The sequence below is a fragment of the Neolamprologus multifasciatus genome, chromosome 4, assembly GCF_963576455.1.
Source record: "Neolamprologus multifasciatus chromosome 4, fNeoMul1.2, whole genome shotgun sequence".
NCBI lineage: Eukaryota > Metazoa > Chordata > Actinopteri > Cichliformes > Cichlidae > Neolamprologus > Neolamprologus multifasciatus.
Window position 1 is genome coordinate 25,089,198 of NC_140442.1, and position 13,437 is coordinate 25,102,634.

Genomic DNA, 13,437 nt, shown 5'->3' on the forward strand with positions numbered 1-13,437 from the left:
CCCAGACATCCAGAGGCCCCCAGAACACAAGAGACCAAGGAAGACCAACAGAGGGGCAGCCGCGCCACTGTCCCAGAAAGAGCTGAGGAGAGTCCCAGATGAGGGGTCACCCAGCAGCCACGGAGCAGAAGCCAGGGGGGGCTGCAGTGACGTGCCCGTGAGCTCCGCCGGCAGCCAGCTGTGCCTGAGTGACCGAGCCCCAGGCCGAGAGGCCGGGGGCACCCCACCTCCGAAGTGGCCCAAGCGAGCCCCAGGCTCCAGGCCCCGATAAGCAGCCGCCAAGGACTGAGCCGGTGTGTACCCGGACGCCCACCCCCGGACACAAAGAACCACCAACGCACCGACGTCTGAGGGAGTCCGCCCCCGGCAGGGGAAGTGGTGGGGGGAGATAGGCCTCCAAACCTTGGAGGGCCTGAGCTGTCCTCAGAGAGGTGGCATCTGATACCCAACCTGACATACAGACACAGACATACAGGCACACACAGATACAAACATCCATTCCCACCCTCATGCTCTCATATGCACTTACTCCACACTCAACCAACGTGGAGACAGACATAAAGAGACGCTGTACACACAATCACACTCCCCAAGCGTACTCTACGAACCGGGTCTAGGTACCCTTGCCCCTGGAGGGGGGAACTGCACCCAGACCCAGGTTGTGTTACCCTTTTCCCTGCAGTGGGGAGAAGCAGACCGCCCCGACTCCGCAGCAGCAGGGAGGCCCCACACTCCGGACCCCAGTCGGACGGCCAACTCCTCCTCCTAGCCCCCCTGCTCCAGCAGAAAGCAGAGAACGAGGGTGAGAGAAGACTCCTAACCAGTGACCTCTCACTTCGCAGGCGAATGTGTAAACCAGCGATGCCTGGAAAACACTAAAACTGTGCCAAAATGTCATTTTACATTCAAAATGGCGGACTTCCAGACTTCCTCTTTGGATTGGGTTCACTGAATCTGTGTGTAATAAATGTCATACACGTATTTCAAGCTGTAAATAAGTTGTTACAAGTTCATTAAAATTTCTTAAGTGGTGCTGTAGATCCAAAAAAGTACATTTTGACCTAATGTGAAGAATGCAAAAAATTTCATTAGTCTGGAAGCATGTTTGGTATATGATATACTTGCCTGAGTAATAATACAGTTTTTTCTGATGGCTTGAGCACATTTTTTGTAACTATTGGCTATTTTTGCAAAACTCTACACACAAATAAGAAAACTTTTCACCCAATCAGCAAAACATTGTAGTTTTCTTGTAAAAGCGAATAACCCTTGCTTACAGTTTTTTCTGAATGCTTAAACCCTAACTGTGATTCTTATAGCACATTTTCTAAAACTATTAATACTTATAGCAAAACCACTCACTGAGTTTGCAAAACTAAAAGCACAAACACTGCTTTGCACTCAGTTTGCCATTTTGTAACACACACTTTGAAAACCTGTAGCTACAATCCACTGCACAGCACTCTTTTTGCAGAACTGTAAACACAACTCACTGCTTTACACTCAATTTCCAAATGATCAACACACTCCTAGCAAAACTATACACATTTATGGCTATTATTTACACTATTTTGCCAACTGTCTGGCACACTGACACATGTAAAAACTTTTTTAGATAATTAGTTCACTTTGCAATCAGCCCAAGCACTATAATACAGGTAAGCTCTGTGTGTGGAGTACAATGCAGGGAGCAGGAAGAGTGAGAAGTAGAGGAGGCCGAGGAAGAGGACGTGGAGGTGAAGAAGTAGGATGAAGAGGACGACAAGGACAAGGAGGAACAAGAGGAGGACGAGGAGGGGGGAGAGGAGGACGAGGAGGGGGGAAGAGGACGAGGAGGGGGCAGAGGAAGGGTAAGAAGAGTAAGAAATAGAATTGCTGATGACATCAGAGCTACAATAATGAAAAGATGGCGCCGGTGAGGTCGGCTGCCGTCACGACTGCTCCGACCACCTTTTCTTTGTTTTTGCTTTTTAAGTTAGTTTTCAGCGTTTCTAAATCGGCAAAATCATCACCATTGGGTACATTAGGTATGACAGTGACACTCTTGTTTCTATTGGTATACAATGTACTCACAATTCGAAGTTTTTAACTCCGGATCCGAGCTGGCCGAGTGAGATCTTGAGGGGGAACAAAGGACGCGACGCGAAGCGGCGGCCTCGAGGGAAACGAGCCGGCGTCAGGAACAGGCTGAGAGCTCGTGCACACCGCACACCTCTGCCTAGCATCCTGCTCGCCAACGTCCAGTCACTGGAGAACAAGCTTGATGACCTCAGGGCCAGGATAAAGTTCCAGAGAGACATTCGGGACTGCAATCTCCTCTGCTTCACCGAGACATGGCTGAACCCAGCGGTGCCGGACCACGCCATCCAGCCGGCCGAGTTCTTCTCGGTTCACCGCATGGACAGGACACGGGACTCGGGGAAGTCAAGGGGAGGCGGCGTGTGTTTAATGGTGAACAACAATTGGTGCAGCAGTGCGAACGTTGTTCCTCTCACACGCTCCTGCACACCAAATCTGGAACTACTGTCCATTATGTGTCGTCCTTTTTATCTACCTCGAGAGTTTACATCGGTCATTATAAGTGCCGTTTATATTCCACCACAAGCGGACACGGTCACCGCCTTATGCGAGCTGCATGAGGCACTCACACTGCACCAGACACAACACCGGGACGCTGCGCTTATTGTAACGGGGGACTTTAATAGTGCCAACCTCAAACGCGCAGCGCCGAACTTTTATCAACATATCACCTGCCCCACCAGAGGTGAAAGGACACTGGACCACTGCTACACTACGGTCAAGGACGGCTACAAGGCACAATCCCGCCCTCCGTTTGGCAAATCCGATCACGCCGCCATCTTCCTCATGCCAAAATACAAACAAAGGCTGAAACAAGAAGTTCCGGTTCAGAGGAAGGTCGCGCGCTGGACGGATCAATCGGTGGCCGCGTTACAGGACGCACTCGACAGCGCAGACTGGGACATGTTCAGAAACCGCTCCGACGATGATGTCAACGTGTTTACGGAAACGGTTGTGGGATTCATCGGGAAACTAGCGGATGATACCGTGGAGACAAAGACTATCACAACGTTTCCCAACCAGAAGCCGTGGGTGGATAAAACCATCCGCGACACTCTGAGATCCCGCACCGCTGCCTACAACATGGGACTCACGACGGGGGACATGGACCCGTACAAAGCCGCGTCATATAACGTGCGGAAGGCGGTGAAAGAGGCGAAGCAGCGCTACGGGAGGAAACTAGAGTCACAACTCCAACAGAGTGACTCTAGGAGCCTGTGGCGGGGACTAAGGACAATAACGGATTATAAAGCACCAACAACCGGTATGACGAACGCGGCCATGACTCTGGCAGATGAGCTGAACACTTTCTATGCTCGCTTCGAGGCTGCAGCTAAGGACTCCAACGATGCTAGTGCTAGCGGCGCTAACGGCTGCAGACAGGAAGATACTGCCAGCACCGGAAACGTGCTCGTCATCTCCGAGCATGAAGTAAGGAGAGCCTTCAAGAGAGTGAACACCAGGAAAGCAGCAGGACCAGATGGCATCCCAGGTCGTATCCTCAGAGACTGCGCATACCAGCTAGCTCCTGTGTTCACTGAGATATTCAACATCTCTTTATCTCAGTCGGTGATCCCCACATGCTTCAAAGAGTCCATCATTGTTCCTGTCCCAAAGAAACCCCACCCTGCTTCTCTCAATGACTATCGCCCTGTAGCCCTCACTTCAGTAGTGATGAAGTGCTTTGAACGCCTGGTCAGAGACTTCATCATTTCTTCACTACCAGACACACTGGACCCACTACAGTTCGCTTACCGTCCAAATCGTTCCACAGACGATGCCATCTCTCATCTCCTCCACACATCACTTACTCACTTGGACACTAGAAGGGGGAATTATGTTAAAATGCTCTTCATAGACTACAGCTCTGCATTTAATACCATAATTCCCTCCACACTCACCACCAAGCTGGAGCATCTGGGACTCAGCTCATCTATGTGTCAGTGGATCTCCAACTTCCTAACTGGCAGACCACAGGCAGTAAGGATGGGCGGACATGTCTCAGCCTCCACCACTCTCAGCACTGGAGCCCCCCAGGGGTGTGTTCTGAGCCCCCTGCTGTACTCCCTGTACACATATGACTGTGTGGCCACTACCAGCTCCACCACCATCATCAAGTTTTGCTGACGACACCGTCGTGGTGGGCCTGATCTCTGACAACAACGAGACGCCCTACCTGAAGGAGATTAGGAATCTGGAGAACTGGTGCCAGAGGAACAACCTCCTTCTAAACATCAGTAAGACAAAGGAGTTGATAGTGGACTTCAGCACTAAGCAGGAGAGGAACTACCAGACCCCCGTCATCAACGAGTGCCCAGTGGAGAGAGTGGACAGCTTCAAATACCTCGGAGTTCACATCACGCAGGACCTGTCATGGTCCTGTCACATCAACACCGTGGTGAAAAAGGCCTGTCAGCGTCTCTACCACCTCAGACGCTTGAGAGACTTCCGACTGCCCCCCAAGGTGCTCAGGAACTTTTACTCCTGCACCATAGAGAGCATCCTGACGGGAAACATCTTAACCTGGTTCGGGAACAGCACCATGCAGGACAGACGAGCTCTACAGAGGGTTGTGCGTTCAGCTGAGCGCACCATCCACTCAGAGCTCCCTGACCTGCACTCAATCTACAGCAGGCGGTGCTGGACCAAGGCCAGGAAGATCGTGAAGGACCTCAGCCACCCCAACAACGGACTGTTCTCTCTGTTGAGGTCAGGAAAGCGATTCCGCTCCCTGAAGACCAACACAGAGAGACTGAGGAGAAGCTTCTTCCCGCAGGCGATACGGTCTCTCAATCACACCACCACACAGTACTGACCCACACATATAGTTCTTACACACACACTGGACATTCTGGACATTGTTTTCACTTCATCACTTAAACCACTTTAAGCATATTTGCACTGCACAAGACACTATATAATGTGGATTGCACAACACTGGACATTATATTCCTCATTTCCAGTTAATATTTGTACAGCTGCTGTTATTGTGTGTATATATATATTTATATTTATATTTCTTCATACATTCTTATATATTTCTATACTGTGTATTTTGCTGTACAGTTATTTTATTTTCAACTTTAATTTATATATTTTATCTTATTCTTCCCAGTTAAATTTACCCTTTACCCTTCATTCTAATTTGTGTTGTACAGTTATCTCATTCTTAACTTAATTTTTATATTTTATTTTATTTTATTCCTTCCTGGTTAAATTTACCCTTTTTTATTTTCATATTTATTTCCTATCTTATTTATAGCCTTCTCTTTTTTTTCTTTAGGTCACGAGCAGTTGTCTAAGCATTTCACTGCATATCGTACTGTGTATGACTGTGTATGTGACAAATAAAAATTTGAATTTGACAATAGTGGACCATGTAATCAACCGTGGAATGACCCTGAGGGAAGCTGGTCGACGGGTTCAGCCTAACTCGAGCCGCTACACTGTAGCAAGCATCATAAGGACATTTTGAAATGAGAATCGGTTAGTACAGTCACTTTGCACTAAGATTTGTAGCACTGCCATATGCTAATGAGAAACACAACAATACCATAGATGTAAAAATACTGAAATTGTTACTTTACAGAATTGCTAGATGACCAGATGCTGGGGGCAGAGGAAGCCTGTTCACTGCAGACCAAGAAACCCATATAGTCAATATGGCGATTGCAAATAATCCTATACTTGGAAATAAACACTTGTGTTTGTTTTGATGTGTGTAAATAAACACCAGTACTTGAAGTTTGGATCCCTCCATGTTTACAGACCTATGACAAAAGTATGAGCTCAAACTGACATGGCCTAGCTTGTGCACAGAGAAAGCAAAAGCCAGATGTGTTTTGTATTCATACCATCAGTGTGCAGTTGGCGCATTGTGTGCTTAGTAGATGATGGCTTGTGTGTACTGTTTGATACGAAAACACCATTTTTACGAAGGTGTGAAGAGTTAATCTAGCTGTGTTCGCTTTTGCAAGAGAACTACAATGTTTTGATAATTGGGTGACAGGTTTTCTTATTTGTGTGTAGAGTTTTGCAAAAATAGCCAATAGTTACAAAAAATGTGCTTAAGCAATCAGAAAAAACTGTAACTCTCCACACCTTTGTAAAAATGGTATATTGGTATCCAACAGTTAACACAAGCCATCACATTAATAAGCACACAATGCACCAACTACACACTGATGGTATGAATGAAAAACACATCTGGCTTTTGCTTTCTCTGTGCACAAGGTAGGCTATGTCAGTTTGAGGTCATACTTTTGTCATAGGTCCATAAACATAGACGGATCCAAACACACTGGTGTTTATTCACACACATCAAAACAAACACAAGTGTTTATTTCCAAGTCAAAACGAAATAGTAATTTCACTGAGGAAAAAAAAGAAACCAGTCTACATCGTGTCGTCTCTCTGGATCTGGCCACAAAATTTTGTCTACATCACATGCAATGTCCTCTAGTCGAAGGCACTGGGGAAAATATCTTCTGGAATTTTACATCTATGGTATTGTTGTGTTTCTCATTGGCATATGGCAGTGCTACAGATCTTAGTGCAAAGTGACTGTACTAACCAATTCTCATTTCAAAATGTCCTTATGATGCTTGCTACAGTGTAGCGGCTTGAGTTAGGCTGAACCCGTTGGCCAGCTTCCCACAGGGTCATTCTACGGTTGATTACATGGTCCACTATTGTAGCTCTGATGTCATCAGCAATTCTATTTCTTACTCTTCTTACCCTTCCTCTCCCCCCTCCTCGTCCTCCTCTTGCTCCTCCTTGTCCTTGTCGTCCTCTTCGTCCTACTTCTTCACCTCCACGTCCTCTTCCTCGGCCTCCTCTACTTCTCACTCTTCCTGCTCCCTCCATTGTACTCCACACACAGAGCTTACCTGTATTATAGTGCTTGGGCTGATTGCAAAGTGAACTAATTATCTAAAAAAGTTTTCACATGTGACAGTGTGCCAGACAGTTGGCAAAATAGTGTAAATAATAGCCATAATTGTGTATAGTTTTGCTAGGAGTGCGTTGATCATTTGGAAATTAAGTGTAAAGCAGTGAGTTGTGTTTACAGTTCTGCAAAAAGAGTGCTGTGCAGTGGATTGTAGCTACAGGTTTGCAAAGTGTGTGCTACAAAATGGCAAACTGAGTGCAAAGCAGTGTTTGTGCTTTTAGTTTTGCAAACTCAGTGAGTGGTTTTGCTATAAGTATTAATAGTTTTAGAAATTGTGCTATAAGAATCACAGTTAGGGTTTAAGCATTCAGAAAAAACTGTAATTTATTATTACTATTACTACTGTTGTTGTTGTTGTACAATGGGGCTTTTCCCCTGTGAATGACCAGCTCCCAGCTAAAATGTGTATTTTGTGCCATTTATAAGGTCAGTGCTTTATCATACCTTAAACTGTGCAGGGTAAAAGCCTCAGTTGCTGGGAAAAGCACAGGTGTATTACAGTTTTTCTGAATTGCTAAAACACTAAACCCCATTGTAAAAACTAAACTGTCAACTATGAAAACTCTTTCATCAAATCAGTCCCACTGTTGCCAAAATCTTAAACACTGTTCATCTGGTTAGGACACCATTTGCAAAGCTCAGTCTCCCATTTACCAAAACTCTAAACACAAAGCACACTTAGCAGTGTGGTGCACCTGTTGTCGTGTGAAGGCTGTGTGCAGTAGTGATGTCTCCTGTGTGTCGAAGCTTTCAATTCAATTCAATTCAATTCAATTTTATTTATATAGCGCCAAATCACAACAAAAGTCGCCTCAAGGCGCTTCATAGATACAGAGAAAAACCCAACAATCATATGACCCCCTACGAGCAAGCACTTTGGCGACAGTGGGAAGGAAAAACTCCCTTTTAACAGGAAGAAACCTCCGGCAGAACCAGGCTCAGGGAGGGGCAGCCATCTGCTGCGACCGGTTGGGGTGAGAGAAGGAAGACAGGATAAAAGACATGCTGTGGAAGAGAGACAGAGGTTAATAACAGATATGATTCAATGCAGAGAAGTCTATTAATACATAGTGAGTGAGAAAGGTGACTGGAAAGGAAAAACTCAATGCATCATGGGAATCCCCCGGCAGCCTACATCTATTGCAGCATAACTAAGGGAGGATTCAGGGTCACCTGGTCCAGCCCTAACTATATGCTTTAGCAAAAAGGAAAGTTTTAAGCCTAATCTTAAAAGTAGAGATAGTGTCTGTCTCCCGAATCCAAACTGGAAGCTGGTTCCACAGAAGAGGGGCCTGAAAACTGAAGGCTCTCCCTCCCATTCTACTTTTAAATACTCTAGGAACAACAAGTAGGCCTGCAGAGCGAGAGCGAAGTGCTCTAATAGGGTGATATGGTACTACAAGGTCATTAAGATAAGATGGGGCCTGATTATTTAAGACCTTGTATGTGAGGAGCAGGATTTTGAATTCAATTCTGGATTTAACAGGAAGCCAATGAAGGGAAGCCAAAACAGGAGAAATCTGCTCTCTCTTTCTAGTCCCTGTCAGTACTCTTGCTGCAGCATTTTGGATTAGCTGAAGGCTTTTCAGTGAGTTTTTTGGACATCCTGATAATAATGAATTGCAGTAGTCCAGCCTGGAAGTAATAAATGCATGAACTAGTTTTTCAGCATCACTCCGAGACAGGATATTTCTAATTTTAGAGATGTTGCGCAAATGGAAGAACGCAGTCTTACATATTTGTTTAATATGTGTGTTGAAGGACATATCCTGGTCAAAAATGACTCCAAGGTTCCTCACAGTGTTACTGGAGGCCAAGGTAACGGCATCTAGAGTAAGAATCTGGTTAGACACCATATTTCTAAGCTTTTCAGCGCCGAGTACAATAACCTCAGTTTTATCTGAATTAAGAAGCAGAAAGTTAGCGGCCATCCAGGACTTTATGTCTGTAAGACATTCCTGCAGTTTAACTAATTGGTGTGTGTTATCTGGCTTCATGGACAGATAGAGCTGGGTGTCATCTGCATAGCAGTGAAAATGTATGCTATGTCTTCTAATGATGCTGCCTAGGGGAAGCATGTATAATGTAAACAGAATTGGTCCTAGCACTGAACCCTGTGGAACTCCATAATTAACCCCAGTGTGTGAAGAGGACTCTCCATTTACATGCACAAATTGGAGTCTATTAGATAGATATGATACAAACCACTGCAGTGCAGTACCTGTAATACCTACAGCATGTTCTAATCACTCTAATAGGATATTATGGTCAACAGTATCGAATGCTGCACTAAGGTCTAGCAGGACAAGCACAGAGATGAGTCCACTGTCAGAGGCCATAAGAAGATCATTTGTAACCTTCACTAAAGCTGCTTCTGTGCTGTGATGAGCTCTGAAACCTGACTGAAACTCTTCAAATAAGCCATTCCTCTGCAGATGATCTATTAGCTGTTTGACAACTACTCTTTCAAGGATTTTTGATATGAAAGGAAGGTTGGAGATTAGCCTATAATTAGCTAAGACTGCTGGGTCTAGAGATGGCTTTTTGAGTAAAGGTTTAACTGCAGCCACCTTGAAGGCCTGGCAGCCACCTTGAAGGCCTTTGAAGCGTGTGTCGGGTAATATCGGGGTAGTTTTGTAAAGCGTGTATCGAGGCTTGCTTTAATTACGTATGCAGTGATGTTCGAGGCCTCGCGGGCAGTCCGTACCACGTGACTGATTCAGGAACTGGCTCGCCGGTTTGCACCAGATTCTAAATAACTTGGGCAGCAAAACACAGCTGATTCCCCGTCACATTGTGTTGTGGAACTGGATTACGTCCCAGTTACATACTTACTTGAACATTTCTCCTTTGATGGAACCAGCAAGGAAGAGAAGATTTTCCCCTGTCTGACAACATTTAGATCTCATCTCTCCTAATAAAGTATGCACACCGTAATAAATATCACAAATGATAAGTACCATAATATAAATCAACAACAACACAGATCTTATAATCTGATTTCTGTCTTTTAGTTTATTAAAAAGTGAAGCACCACACACTAGTTTGTGTCATTGTCCAGATGTACATAAGCATGATTACACAGTTACACAATCATACCAGAACTCTGTCCTGATAGTTTCCACTTTCTCTTTTGTATCAGACATACTGAGACAATATTCGGGATAAATAACCATGAAAACAATTTATTTATTAAGTTTAGAGGTTTACACATCATATCATTATAATCATTGAGCCTATCTGACTTTAATCATCCACTTGATGGCGCAGTAGAGCCAATGAATCGTCACAATGCTTCGAACCATGAGTCGACCAGTTGGATGGAAAGCTTCAGTTCATCACAAGGCTTCATCTCACCATCACTAGTGTGCAGGCAGGAGTGGTGAAATGGAGGACCCAATGTGCAGACTCTGGAGACAAACGTGAACTCAAACAGCTTTAATGCTAAACTCAAACAGAACAAAACTAAGACTGCGTTCACACTGCAGGCGAAAGCACATCAAAAACGACTTTTTTGACCCTATGCGACCCATATCCGATCATTGTATGACAGTGTGAACGGCACAAATCCGATGTTTTCAAATCCGACGTGGGTCACTTTCGTATGTGGTACTGAATCCAATACATATCTGATGTTTTAGAAAGCGACTGCTGTTTGAATGGTCATCTCACATTAAATCCATCTTTTACGTCACTGACACAAGACAGACGCCAATTATCAGCGCCCAAGAAGACATTGCAAACGCTTCCAGGCCATCCAGTGTAGATGTTAGTGAAACTGTTGGGAAGACAACGTTGGAGAAAAATGAACATTTTATTTGTAGTGTATAATCTGCAGATTCTGACAGAAATCTGCAACTATCCTTTGAAGCACCGCTCCTCTCTAAAAAAGCAATAAGGATCATTATTAGGCCATATGTAAATAGCACAATAACTTTATAACTTAAAGCAAAATTGGGAAACGTAATGTCCAAAACAAGTCTTTATATTAAGGCCATCAATCAAATAATACTGTTTGGTCTGGATCTAAACAGAGTGCGTTGTGTGTGACGTCTGATTTTGCGCATGCGGACCGCTTTGAGCGTTTGCTGTCACATTTTATTTGTAGTGCGAACAAGCAGACAAAAAAGTCAGATTTGATGCACTTTTACCTGCAGTGTGAACGTAGCCTAAGAATTCAAATAACTTACACAGGCAGACAGAACACACCACATACATGATGGTAGATCGCAACACAGACACAAAGAAACACAGGGCTTAAATACACACAGGAGCAATCAGGGAATGGGAAACAGGACGGAAACACAGCTGGGGCAAATCAGGCCTAACGAGACAGGGGAAGCAAAACCAGACACATTATCATAAGACATGGACCTTCAAAGTAAAACAGGAAACATAACACAGAGACGCAGACTTGACACAGGGATACAGCAGACAGGGGAGACAGCAACTATGGATCACAGACAGAAAACCAGAACACTAAAACTCTAACAAAACCCACACAAAGAACCTAAGCTAAGAATAATCCTATGACCTATAAGGCAACGCTAGAATATAATGAAATAAACAAAATCAAAGAACCAAAAACACAAAACACTGGGTCGACGACCCTGGCAGCCTAACACTTGTTCCCAGAATGGTGCACACAGTCTACAGAAGTTAAACACAACTAACACACTGTTTTCATCATTAACACACTACCACTCAAAATTGAAAACACCTCTTCTTCTGCTTTTTGCTAGACTGAATGCAGCTTCATCCATGAAGATGTATTCATGAGGCCTAACCATTGAGTCAAGCTCAAAGATTCTCTTTACACAACAAACTAATTTTAGTTCTGTAAATGAAATAGTATAATGTATACATGTGCTATGTATACAAGTATACTTATAACTAATGGTATTTTGTTTAGAATTGAAGGAAGGCCACATGAGGGTGCTCACAACACCAGGAGACACTTATTGTGGATATGGTCCATCAGAATAATGCAATTTGACTGCGTGAAATGCAGCAAGGGAATGTAGAAAACAACATACATGTTGAATCTAGCAAAAAGGAGAAGAAAAGGTCGCAATGGCGTGGGTCAACGTGCCATTATTGAACTGCCTGGCCAGCGTGGTGGAACTGTAACTATCTGTGCTGCCATCAGCAGCTATGGGGTTCTCCACAGTCATGTTACTGTTGGGCTGTACAACAATGAACTTATAGTAACATTTCTAGATGGTCTACGGGATGCTTTAATTGATTAGAGAGATTGCGAGCAGGCAGAGCATCCCATATCATTTGGGCCAATGTCAGTGGCGGTCCTAGCCTGTTTGGCGCCCTGGGCGAACACTCCCTCTGGCGCCCCCCCCCCCCCCCCCAACCACACACACACACAAAACATATTAAGGATTGTACATTAACATAAAACTGTTGTACACACACACACATATGAAGAGAGAGAGTATGCATAGTATGCAAACGGCTACCAAACAGCCATCATAATTCATCATATAATGAGAACAGGACAAATCAACAATTGACAATGACTAATTAATATTAAAATCTGTAACATAATGTATTGTTTGGAGTTTAGTCTGTTACTGTTGCTATTTTTACCATTTCTTCTTGGAGCAACTGTAACGCACATCATTTCCTTAGGGATTAATAAAGTATTCTGATTCTGATTGTTTCAGGATGACCTGCCATTATCCAATCACACATCTGCTTACCTGTATCTTTTGCTCGTTTCTCCTCCTCTTCTTTTCTCTTTTTTCTAAACTGAGCACCTGATGGCTTAGAACTTTTCTTGTCCATCTTCCATTGGTTTTAATTTTGCACTCCAGTATGAACACAAATCCCCCAACTCGAGGATCACTACAACATAACCTAACAGACCTACACCTTAGTTCACAGATTCACTTTGTTTATTTCTGGTTTATTTCTGAGATTTCACACAACCCAGGACTCAAATCATGAATACATGATGGGCTTGGATTTACAACATTATGAATGAAATGTGCTCTATTTGGAAGCAGCAGGCCCAGGGGCGATTCTAGGATCAGAGCTTTGGGGGTGCTGAGCACCCAGAGAGCTGCCCATCCAGGCAAGGTAAACTTTACTCATCACAATGAGACTTCTTCCCTGTCTCTGTCAGTCCCTGCAGCCCTAAATGCCTCCAGTTGTCTCCAGTGTCTCTCTGACTGCCTCCTTGGTGCATTTAAACCCCTGTTCCTCCCTGTCCTCATCGTCTGTTGTCTTCATCTCCATTATCAGTCATCATAATTTTACCCTCTCTGTGCAAGTCTGCAAATTTCTTTATTAAATCATAAGTTTCTTAAATTCATCAAGTCTCTCTGTGCCTGGGTCCTCGTCACAAAACATGACATCACTGTTTTGTACATTTTAACACAATTTAATCCCCA